The 12,305-nt window shown below is 41.9% G+C and overlaps 2 long non-coding RNA genes across 5 annotated transcripts in view; one reads left to right on the plus strand and one right to left on the minus strand.

Moving 5' to 3' along the window:
• LOC142073010 (uncharacterized) overlaps positions 1–7,220 on the plus strand; it is a 268,636-nt gene extending 261,416 nt beyond the window's left edge. The window contains exons 2-3 of the long non-coding RNA XR_012669666.1: positions 2,354–2,409; positions 7,102–7,220. This is a non-coding gene — a long non-coding RNA (uncharacterized LOC142073010). The remainder of the gene's footprint in view (positions 1–2,353; positions 2,410–7,101) is intronic.
• LOC142073009 (uncharacterized) overlaps positions 1–12,305 on the minus strand; it is a 199,459-nt gene that overhangs the window by 52,416 nt on the left and 134,738 nt on the right. The gene's annotated exons all lie outside the window — the stretch shown is intronic.

Below are 12,305 nucleotides of genomic sequence, written 5' to 3' on the forward strand. Positions count from 1 at the left end.
GATCAAATCACTTGGTTTCATTGCCTCCTGAAGTGAAGGATAAAGATGGAGTCTCTCTGTGTGTTTCTTATATCCCCAGAGAAACACCTCTGTCTTACAAGTCAGGAAGGCCTCCTGTGGATTCAATCTCCTGTGTTTCTCTGGAGTGCAGGAGCCATGTTAATTCTGTCTCTCCAATTCAGGAACAGGATGACACCCTGTGGTTTATCTCAATAGCTTTGTTTACTTCTAATTGTAAATTGAGGTAAATCCACATTCCTTTGCATAGGACAGGCCTGTTTATCAGGTTTACCTAGGCTAGGCTGACTTATCTTAAACATGTTCTAATAACATCAAACAGAGGGAATTCATAACTTCATATATAAGGTTTAACATGTGCATTTTTCAGTGATATTAATAACCAGCATGTTATTAGGTTTCACTTGATGCCTCATAGATTCATAGATATTAAGGTCAGAAGGGACCATCATGATCATCTAGTCTGACCTCCTGCACAATGCAGGCCACAGAATCTCACCCACCCACTCCTGCCAAAAACCTATCACCTATGTCTGAGCTACTGAAGTCCTCAAATCATGGTTTAAAGACTTCAAGATGCAGAGAATCCTCCAGCAAGTTACCCGTGCCCCATGCTACAGAGGAAGGCGAAAAACCCACAGGGCTCTTCCAATCTGCCCTGGAGGAAAATTCCTTCCTGACCCCAAATATGGTGATCGGCTGAACCCTGAGCATATGGGCAAGACTCATCAGCCAGATACCCAGGAAAGAATTCTCTGTAGTAACTCAGATCCCACCCCATCTAACATCCGATCACAGGCCATTAGGCCTATTTACCATGAATATTTAAAGTTCAAAGGCATATTTTGTACAAATATAATTGCATTGCAGTAGTGTATAGAGTGTGAGTACAGGAGTGTTGAGGGTCACAGGATCTGGCCCTAACAAGTGACTTTAGCCCTGGTCTACACTGGGGGTTGCGGGGAGGAATCCATCTAAATTACGCAACTTCAGCTACGTGAATAATGTAGCTGAAGTCGACGTACTTAAATCGACTTACCGTGGTGTCTCCACAGCGGTGAGTCGACTGCTGCCACTCCCCCGTTGACTCTGCCTGCGCCTCTTGTGGCGCTGGAGTACAGGAGTCGACGGGAGAGTGTTCGGGGGTTGATTTATCGCGTCTAGACTAGATGCGATAAATTGATCCCTGCTGGATCGATCGCTGCCCGCCGATCTGGCAAGTAGTGAAGACATACCCTTAGATATGTCTGGACTTGGTAAAATCCACAAAGTTGTTCATTTAAAGAAACTAAGTGTGTTTGTCAGAGAAGATGCACTACAATACCTTGGATACAAAGAAACTTGATGGATTAAAATTATGATGTCGAAATCTGTTTTGGAATAGTTTTATAATAAAAGAAAATTTAGGATATCAAACTTCCTCAACATCTTTTTCTTAAATTATATTTTGGTTTCCAAAGAGTGCATATATTGACAGCTAGCTGTATGAACAATACAGATGGTACACTTCAGAAAATATTCTGGTTGATATTTATACAATAGTTATCAACCCACTGTTCTTGTACCTATCCAAAAGCTGTTAGGCACATGAAGATAACTGCAGGTCACAAATTCGGCACTCTCATTTTGAGAGACAACCAAGTAACTACAAGAAGTATCATACACCTCAGAATTTTGTAAGAAGGGAGTTTTAGGGGTGAGGAGGCTAACAATTTAGTTGCTAAGCAGTAACTAGGTAGTTAGATCACAATAACATATAGGAATTATTAAGAAATGTGTGATGTAGTTTAGCAATATTCATGATTAAAAGTATAGCTATGGAAAGCTGGAATGTCATATATGGTAATGGGTGGGTATTAATCTTGTTATAGTCATGGAAATTGATCAATATGGCTATATATCTGGAAGGTTACATAAAGTTGGGGTATAAAATGTTCAGTTTATTTCCTTTTTCTTAGATTCATTGGGTCCCCAAGACTGTAAATTGAATGAGGACCTCCCTTTTGATAGCCTCCACTTACTTTTCCTTCTGTCTTTGTTTCCAATGGTCTCCATTCAGTTCTTACATTTACATATATTGGTTTTCTATCATTTCAATTGCATTTGTCTGTATATAAATTCATAAAGCCCATAAAGGTTGTGTGGGTGTTTCACCAAATTTTATCTTCTCAATTAACTCTAAGTAGCTGCCTGAAAAAGAACCTGTCCTCTGTGACAAGTGCATGTTGCAGCCCCATAAGTAAGTGATCAGGCTACAGCAACACCTATCATATTATAACTAGCCTCTTATATATGTATCCTGACATGTGAAATATTTGTACTTATGCCCCAACAGCATTTCCCCCGAAACTACACAATCTGTATGATCAGGAAAGGAGAAATCAGTAACAGGTAAGTGACTCCTAAAAGACAGATACATAGGCCAAAATAGATTCTTTCTATAAAATAAAAATTGCCTGTGCCCTGATATGCCTGAGTCTTATTTCAACTACAGAAGGGCACACAGCAGTCTTTTTCTTTAATTTAACTAATTCATAAGGTCAGTGAGAAAATTCAGCAGCAACCAAGCTTTAGTGTTTGGCACAGAACAAAAGCACTATCTGAACTGAGATCAAGGACCAGTGTTTGGAACTCCCAGATCCTACCTAAGGAGACTCCTCCAGAGAAGTCCTTCTGGAATCTGACCCATCTTCAATATTTCCCAACACAACAACGAAAAGATCTTGGACCTGCCAGTCTTCTGTTATGAAGTGAGCCCCCTTAACAGCAAACTTGAAGCAAAAATTAAACAGAAGTAAATACATGGTCTGGAAGACTGATGAGCCTCCCTCAAAGACCTGATCTTTGAAGTTTATTTTTAAATCTTATGAATTTGTTTTATTTTTGTTATAATACAGAAGGGAGATGTGGTATCATTATTGAGTTTATGGTCCCCACAGCTTCCAGAGAGGCCCAGGATGTGTTGCCGTGGGAAGCTTAATAAACATAGGAACTTCCTGGTCGGGAGCTGGGGTTTCCAGGCTCTCAGCTACTCAGACAGGTGAAATGGCAATAAACCAGGCATTGACTACCCATTGGAAGGGAATAATTTCATTTGGAACTGTACAGAAGCAGTTTAGTTCCATCTGACCAGAAGCTCCAGCAGACTTTAAAAAAAAAAAGTTACTATTAAACAGGGCGGGTTCAACAATTCTCACACTGTTTGGCAGTTTGCCTGTGAATTGCAAGGGTTAGCATTTTCCATTTGCAGCACCTGATACAGATCTGTGGGCCTTTTACTTTTCTAAAAGATTGCAGAACTGAAACACAGAATTAACCTGGTGCCCAAGTGTTTGTTATGAACAGAAGCTTTTTGTTTAATCACTCTCATATTTCTTTGCTTGGTTCTTATGAAATTGTTGACAGCTAAGCTCATCACATGGCCTCATTGAGCTCTGCTCTTAGTTTTGAGGGACTTATTTTCTGGTTAGCCACTTTCCTTCCTCTCTCCTCCTCACTTTTTACAATGCTTCACCCAAGTGACAGCAAATGACTTATCTTAACTCATGTCTGATTATCACTGTTCGTAGGGTGCTGAAAGATGGAGGATCCCATTCATCTTTGATAACAGGGACACTGGAAGGGGGAAATATGCCATTCTATCTACCTTAGGTACTTATATGACTCCGCATTACCACCTTATCTGAACACCTCCTAGCCGTTCATATATTTATCCTCCCAACACCCCTGGGAGGTAGGGAAATGTGATTATCCTCATTTTTCTGACAGGACAGTGAGGCACAGAATCTAAGTATCTTGCCCAAGGTCATTCAGGAAGAATGGAGTGGAGCAGGACATTGAACCTAGGTCTCTTGACCCTATTGTCCTAAAAGCATTGGACCATCCTTCCTCTCTAATCTAATTTCTAACTCAGTTACTGCTATTGCAAAATATTTTTGTAACTAAACTGGTGACATGCTCCCATTTTTTACAGTCCCGAAAAATCTAGCTTGGATATTAGCACACTATAAGAAAAACTGCCTGGAGAAAAATGCCCAGGACTGCACCAAATTGTATCTGATCAGCTTTCAGCAGATCTGTCTAATTGCTCTAATGTGAAGGCAGAGGGGATTGTAAGGATTTGAACTATAAAGAGGAATTATAAAAGGACAGCAGGGGAAAATAAATCTTCAGATTGTGTTGTGAAGTGATTTTCTCTCATGAATCCTCCTCCCAACCCATTTGGTGTGTTCTAAGGCTGTAGGCAATCACCAGAGCGAAACACACTGAGACAACTTTTGCTTTCCACTACATCGCCAACACACATTTGGTGTGAGACAGCAGAACTTGGCACAGAATACAGAGAAGGGCGGTGCTTAGTGGGTAAGCCAAGAGACAGGGTGTCACAATTTCTGAGTTATAGTCGCAGCTCTGCCACTAACAAAGCATCACAGATCACATAACCTTTCTGTGCTTCATTTTAGCCACCTGTAAATAGGTGTAATAGTGACTTATCCACCTCACAGAGCTGCCGCGAGTGCTTAATTAATCCATTTTTTGCAAAGAGCTAGAAGAGTCCAGCATTAAGTTTCAATATGAGTATTGTCTTTGTCTGGCGGTATGGAGGGACTTCTGTTCTGAAAGCATATGAGGGCAACAACCTTCTCTCTGAGGACCATGTGAAAAATTAACCACATAGGTTAGAAGATGGTGAATTATTCTAATCTGTATGTGACTGTGTAGTGCAAATGTCAAGTGTGACTTTAATCTTCCTTCCCTTTATTTCCTTTCCTGGCCAGCAGTTATCATTTGTATTTTCATTAAAGTGGTCTCTACTTTGGCTTAGCTTCCCAACTCCTCAAGAGCCCAGAGTCTTTGATTCCTGTACTTTTAAAAAATATAGGTATAAGCATCTATTCAAAGGGGAATTTTCCCATTAACAAGTTAATCCATATTTTTGTTTGTTTTCATTTTGTTTAACAAGCACACTGAGTGAGGAAGAGGTCCCATTGCTTTTAGCAAAGGACTCCTGAGCTGATAAACTCTGCTCAATATATTCCAAAATCCTTGTTCTTATAGCACTGTCCCAAGCTTAAAAAATGTTGTTTCTTGCTGCAATGTGGACCCCTAAGTGAAGTGGGAGTGTACACAGTGGGGGCGAGGAGGGGAAGAGCAAAGCTGTCAAGTTTTCATGGGCTCCCTGAGTGACAATGGCAGGGACAGAAACGCCTTTTGGGAACAACAGTGGCATCAATCCTTTCTCCTAATTGTGCTCCCTTTTTCACAGTTTTACTCCCCTTTCGTCCTACCCAGTTCTTTTCCTCTGCCCTGCCCATTAGTACTGCAACAGCTAGTCTAGCTACCACCACCTCTTCCACTACCCATTGGCTCTGTTTTACTGTCTGCTGTCCAGCAGGGGGAGCAGAGCGCAAGGAAACAAGGGAGGAGAGCTGGCAATCCCAGTGCCACAGGCAGTGAAAATCGGTGTGTAGACGGGTAACTCTGCTCAAAATTTGCATCCCAGCTGGATGTGTGAGAGTTCAGAGGAGCTGTAGGACATCATGGATGGGGGCAAATCTTGAGTGTTATACCCAATGCATGCAAGTTGATGTGAAACTATGGGGCTTCTGGCACTCACAAATGCACAAGGGACTAGAGACCCACCAGCAGCCTGCCAACTCTCAAATATTCACAGCTGCCAGGAGCACCAGGAGACTGATGTGAATGGGATGACTAGGTCCTCTACAACCATGGGGACTCAGATTATGGGAGTACTGGGGATGAAATCCTGCCCCCATTGAAGTCAATAGGAGTTATGCCATTTAACAAAGCCTGAATTTTATCGTGGGTCTCCAGTGGCCCCTGACGTGCATCCAGCAGTGCCACATGGGGACAGAACTCCATCAGGACTTTCCGGGGCAGCTGATAATGGCTACTCCCTTTGAGTAGCAAGCCACCAGCAATAGCTTCCAGGAACACCAGCACTTGCCTTTACTGTTTCATGAGCCCATATGACATCAGCAGCTCCATACTCCAGGAGCTTTTATGGCAGTGCAGGAAATGGGTCAAAGGGTGACTGTGGTTGGGAAAAGGAGATTAGCTAATGGACTAGCTCATTTCCCTTACATTGCAGAGTCCCAAGCATTTGTGTACCTCAATCCCTCCTATTCTCTGCCTGTGGCACATAATAGTCTAGTCTCCTGTTGGCTGTAATGCTTTGATCTAATTTCAACTGTTTGCTTATAGTTTGTGGGTGCTGGGTGGTGTTTCTGGCCTGTCATATACAGCTCAGACTAGATGGTCCGGTAGTCCCAGACAAGGAATACAACTAAAGGTTAGATTAGTGGTTGAGGGTTGGAACCAAGCAGTGATGAATGGGTAAGAGTTGGCCAGACTAAGTGGGACAGAATCCACAGAAGAACGGATAGAAGAAAGATACTTGGAAACAAGGATTCCAGGGACAGGTGGAGCCACATGACAAGACTCCTGCTGTAGTGCCCAACTGACTACTTTTGACATTGTAAGATCATGCCACTAAGGCATGGGAATACGAGAGGAAAGGAAAAGGAGAAGAAAATATTCACATCTCTTGCCCCATCTCTTTTATGTAGATAACATTTTCCCCTGCAATTTTGTGGGTACAGTTAGTTGTTGCTGTAAAGCTGTGCCCAGAAAATTAGAGATTATCTTTCAAAATCAGACCCAGGATCTCCAGATACTCCTGGATAAAAGTGTCCTGTACCTATAAGTGAATTACAAATTCATACAAAGATATTTAGTATTTTCTAACCAAAGTGTAACTGATTTTTTTCTCCCAGTTTGTTCTTGTGTTATTGGTGTCCCAGCTATGAGAACAGCAGTAGCAGAAATAATGGTAGCCTCCCGGTCACCAATCAAAGAAATAACCTGCTGAGATTCTAATATGCTAAGGGGAAAGTTTTCAAACCAGCGTGTGTGAGACTTAAACACGTGCCTCCCCACTGAGGTCACTGAAAGTCATGCCAATAAAGCAGGCACACGCCATTTTGAAAAAGTACTTCTCAGAGCAGGAACCACAGAAATGGTAGTTAACTTTTTAATGTTTTCTTTTTCTTTTCCCATTAGGTTTGACATGTATAGAGATGGAGCTTATTATGAGATTACCATTCCACAGCAACAGACTGGGGAGACAAGATCTCAGTGAGGTACAGAAGAACACAGACAACATATGAAAAGAATTCAGCTTCTAGATGAGGTTAGCATTGGCACAGCTGTATGTTTGTATCCAATAGCTCAGGTAGCTTGGCATTGTACAGTGGAATAGAATCAATGCTCATTGGGTCTATGCAGCAGCCCTTAAGAATATAAAGAGGGTGGGGGGGAATGGGAAAACATTTCTCATTCTTACTGACTTTTGGCCAGATCCTTAGCTGCTGTAAATCAGTGCAGCTCCGATTACTTCAATGGAGTCATGTTGATTTACACCAGCTCAGAATCCAGCCCTATGTCTTTAGGACACAGGATGTAGACTGACATTGTGGAATAACTGCAGCAAGTTGTAAATGATGTATGAAATAAAAAATTTGTTCTTACCCAGTGCACAAAGACTAGGGCAGTGCAAACAGAAGTTCTATGTTATTTCCTATTTTAGTTAAACCAGATACAAGCAGGGGGAGGGACAGAGAAGCAACAGCGGTCGTGCAGATGAATGGGTAGCTAGATGTCCTAATCAAGATATTTTGGATTTTTTTTTTGTTTGGCTTTCCAACCTTGGAGAGCACCCATCTTCCCTGACATGAAGCACCATTTGCATAGGTGACTGGTAATTATGGGTGTCTCCATTTCTGGGAGCCCAACTTGAAACCCTTGGGGCCTGATGCTGAGGAAATGCAGCTCAAGTTGACTTCAAATGGGGATGTGACTGCTCAGCATCTCTGAAAATCAGGCTTCAGGTTGAGAACCCCAAAATTGAGGCACGCAGTAAGAATCTTTTGAGAGTTTTGCCCATGAAGCTTTTGTGAGAAACCTGTTAAAAGAATTGCATCAAGCTAGGGAAGGCAGAACACCCAAGGAAGGAGAACAGAACAGAACAAAACATGTAAATACCAAAAATATCTTTTAAAATGGTAGACTCATCCTTTTTGGTCAGGTCACTTGGCATGGAGGTGGGGGTGGAATAGTCAAAGTTCCACATTTTAATTTAGTTTAATTCTATTTGCTTACTTCCTCCTGGCACCATGTACTGCCTCTAGCTCATAAACCATGGGCACACTGTTGGCTTGATCCTGCAAGGTGCTGAACACCATCAAGTCTCACTGAAGTCAGTGGGTGCTGAGTCCTTAATCTGGATCCAAAACACTGACCAATCTGTGCCTCATCACTAGTAAGAGAATCCTCAATGCCAGAAGCACAACCTTCTTTCCTCTACTGTCCATGAGCTGTGGTTTGGGCCACAATTACCTTTTCTCCCTCCCTAGTCAAAAACTGAAGCCTCAATCACACAAATACTTATGCTTGCCCTTAATTTGGTGCACTGTGATTATGATTTCACTGTGATTAGGATTATCACTGTGATAATGATTTCAGGGAGATTATTCAGTGTGTAAAGATAAGTGTGTGCATGTAAGGATTTGCAGAACTGAATGCTATAATTGTTGCTCAGAGAATTCACCTCATGACGGAGGAAGGTAATTTTGAGCCTAAAGAAAGTCCTACAAGATTATGGGATTGAGCGATATTTTCCACAAAGTGTCCTGTCTTGTAAATGTATATCTAGAGGTAGGAGGATATAGTTGGTGGACTGATAGTAACATAACTGTTGCACCACCCTTGTCCTAAAATATCCTGACTTCTCTAAAGCTCTGATCCAGCAAACACTTATGCACATGCTTAACTTTATTAGACAGAATAGTCCTGTTTACTTCATTGGGACCAGGTCAATTCATCTCTACTACACTCAGTCTTCAAGCCTCAGAAGACCTTTATTTATTATGACAACACTGCAGTGGAGACCTCACCAAACCACACTTCTATCCCTAGTGTGGAAATGGAAGCTTTAACTTGAAATGCAAGATCCATCAACAGTTAATTAAAAGCACAGCGAAGAGTTGATGAAGATCCTGTGCATATATTTGTCACATTGTTTATTAAGCAATTATGAACTAGGAACCTGTGTGTAATTATTTATAAAATTGATAACATTAAATTCTACTTACCCAAACTAGGTGAATTATCATACACTGCAGTCATTAGACCTCGTATTAAGCCTCAAACCAAAAAATGAATTTTAACCTACGTTTATTATGTGTTATAATATATATTAATTACTCATGTAGCTGTTGCACTGTGAAATGAAATGAGACACTTTTCATTAGCTGGGTCTAATTTACTACAGGTTTTTTATACTACATTGCTGTGGGTGGACGTGATTCTAATTAGTTGGGTGACAAAGGTCAGGCTGTAATTCAGACACTCCTCCACCAGTCTCCCATTCAAGAGTGAAAGAAAACAGTTAATATTTAAATGAATTTTCTTAAACGTTGTTTTGATTTTTTTTTATTCCAATATTAAAAAATATAGTTGGAAATGCCTTATTAATCTCTGCTCTGTTCTGCTATGAAGCACTGTGATATGTAGCTAGTTCTTCTAGATATAGTTTTGAATACATTTTTAACAGCAAGTCCTGCTGATTTTTATTCATTAAATATTGCCACCATGTAGGATAGACATAAGAGTTTAATCAGTTTTATTTTCCTGGATTTTTTTCTATTTCTATACCCAATATTTTGCATTGTGCTGTACGGTCTGACATCTAGAATGCAATATAACTTTCTTATTAAGCAGGTGATGCAAATAATATACATGAATGGGTGTCCTTCACATTCTAGTAAAAGTTTTCAAAGCAATATGTGGACAGAAAGTACTGAACACCTCTATTCTTCTATCAAAAAGAACTGATATTATGGAGGCTGCAACCCTCCACTGGGACCAGAACTCCATTGTGGTGAGTGAAATACAAACAGATATGAAGAGGCAATTCCTGCTCTGGAGGGCTTTCAGTGTAACAGACACAAATGGCTGGTGGATTGGGAACAGGGATAGAACATCCAAGAAAATGAATCCGGTGAAAAGTGGGGACAGATTTGCAAATTTTGTTGGCGATAGTTTTATTTTTATTTATTCTGGGGGGCATGGGAGTGATAAGGTGATGAATTTCCAGGAAAGGAGAAATTAGTAAGAGTAGAGGAGTCAATATGACTGGAGGAATAGAAATACCCTAAGTCAGGAACCAGTCGTGTTAGTCTGTATTCGCAAAAAGAAAAGGAGTACTTGTGGCACCTTAGAGACTAACCAATTTATTTGAGCATGAGCTTTCGTGAGCTACAGCTCACTTCATCAGATGTTTACCATGGAAACTGCAGCAGACTTTATATACACACAGAAATCATGAAACAATACCTCCTCCCACCCCACTGTCCTGCTGGTAATAGCTTATCTAAAGTGATCAACAGGTGGGCCATTTCCAGCACAAATCCAGGTTTTCTCACCCTCCACCCCCCCACACAAATTCACTCTCCTGCTGGTGCTAGCCCATCCAAAGTGACAACTCTTTACATAATCAAGTCAGGCTATTTCCTGCATAGATCAAGGTTTTCTCACATCCCCCCCACCCCCATACACACACAAACTCACTCTCCTGCTGGTAGGCACTGCATTTAGCCGTATGGAGTGGAAATCTATCAACTGCATGAAGAAACTTGTACAGATACAGACAGACATCATCTTCCTTTCCAAATGCAAACAGATGGACATCGTACCAAAAGGACTGAAGGTCAAAAATCCATTACAATCTACATACCACACAGACTATGCTGACAGCTCGTGCCTCACGCTCTCAAAGAAACTGCGGAATCACCTGATCAAGATCCTCTACAGCAAACAGGGAAAGATTAAGAATGAGCTCTCAAAAATGGATACTCTCATAAAGAACCAACCTTCCACACAAACTTCCTCGTGGCTGGATTTTACTAAAACTAGACAAGCCATTTACAACGCACACTTTGCTTCTCTACAAAAGAAAAAAGACACTAAACTTTCTAAACTACTACATGCTACAAGGGGCCACAGCAATGGTTCCCTCACCCCACCTAGCAATATTGTTAACCTATCCAACTATACTCTCAGCCCAGCAGAAGCAGCTGTTCTATCTCGGGGCCTCTCCTTCTGCCCCTCCACCCCCACGAACATGATACAGTTCTGTGGTGACCTAGAATCCTATTTTCGACGTCTCCGTCTCAAGGAATATTTCCAAAATACCTCTGAACAACATACTAATCCACAGAGGTCTCCCTGCCAACACTACAGAAAGAGGGATTCTAGATGGACTCCTCCTGAAGGTCGAAACAGCAGACTGGACTTCTACATAGAGTGCTTCCGCCGACGTGCACGGGCTGAAATTGTGGAAAAGCAGCATCACTTGCCCCATAACCTCAGCCATGCGGAACGCAATGCCATCCACAGCCTCAGAAACAACTCTGACATCATAATCAAAAAGGCTGACAAAGGAGGTGCTGTTGTCATCATGAATAGGTCGGAATATGAACAAGAGGCTGCTCGGCAGCTCTCCAACACGAGTTTCTACAAGCCATTACCCTATGATCCCACTGAGAGTTACCAAAAGCAACTACAGCATTTGCTCAAGAAACTTCCTGAAAAAGCACAAGATCAAATCCGCACAGACACACCCCTGGAACCCCGACCTGGGATATTCTATCTACTACCCAAGATCCATAAACCTGGAAATCCTGGGCGCCCCATCATCTCAGGCATTGGCACCCTGACAGCAGGATTGTCTGGCTATGTAGACTCCCTCCTCAGGCCCTACGCTACCAGCACTCCCAGCTACCTTCGAGACACCACTGACTTCCTGAGGAAACTTCAATCCATCGGTGATCTTCCTGATAACACCATCCTGGCTACTATGGATGTAGAAGCCCTCTACACCAACATTCCACACAAAGATGGACTACAAGCCGTCAAGAACACTATCCCCGATAATGTCACGGCTAACCTGGTGGCTGAACTTTGTGACTTTGTCCTTACCCATAACTATTTCACATTTGGGGACAATGTATACCTTCAGATCAGCGGCACTGCTATGGGTACCCGCATGGCCCCACAGTATGCCAACATTTTTATGGCTGATTTAGAACAACGCTTCCTCAGCTCTCGTCCCCTAAAGCCCCTACTCTACTTGCGCTATATTGATGACATCTTCATCATCTGGACCCATGGAAAAGAAGCCCTTGAGGAATTCCACCATGATTTCA

This window comes from Caretta caretta, chromosome 8 (genome assembly GCF_965140235.1).
Source record: "Caretta caretta isolate rCarCar2 chromosome 8, rCarCar1.hap1, whole genome shotgun sequence".
NCBI lineage: Eukaryota > Metazoa > Chordata > Testudines > Cheloniidae > Caretta > Caretta caretta.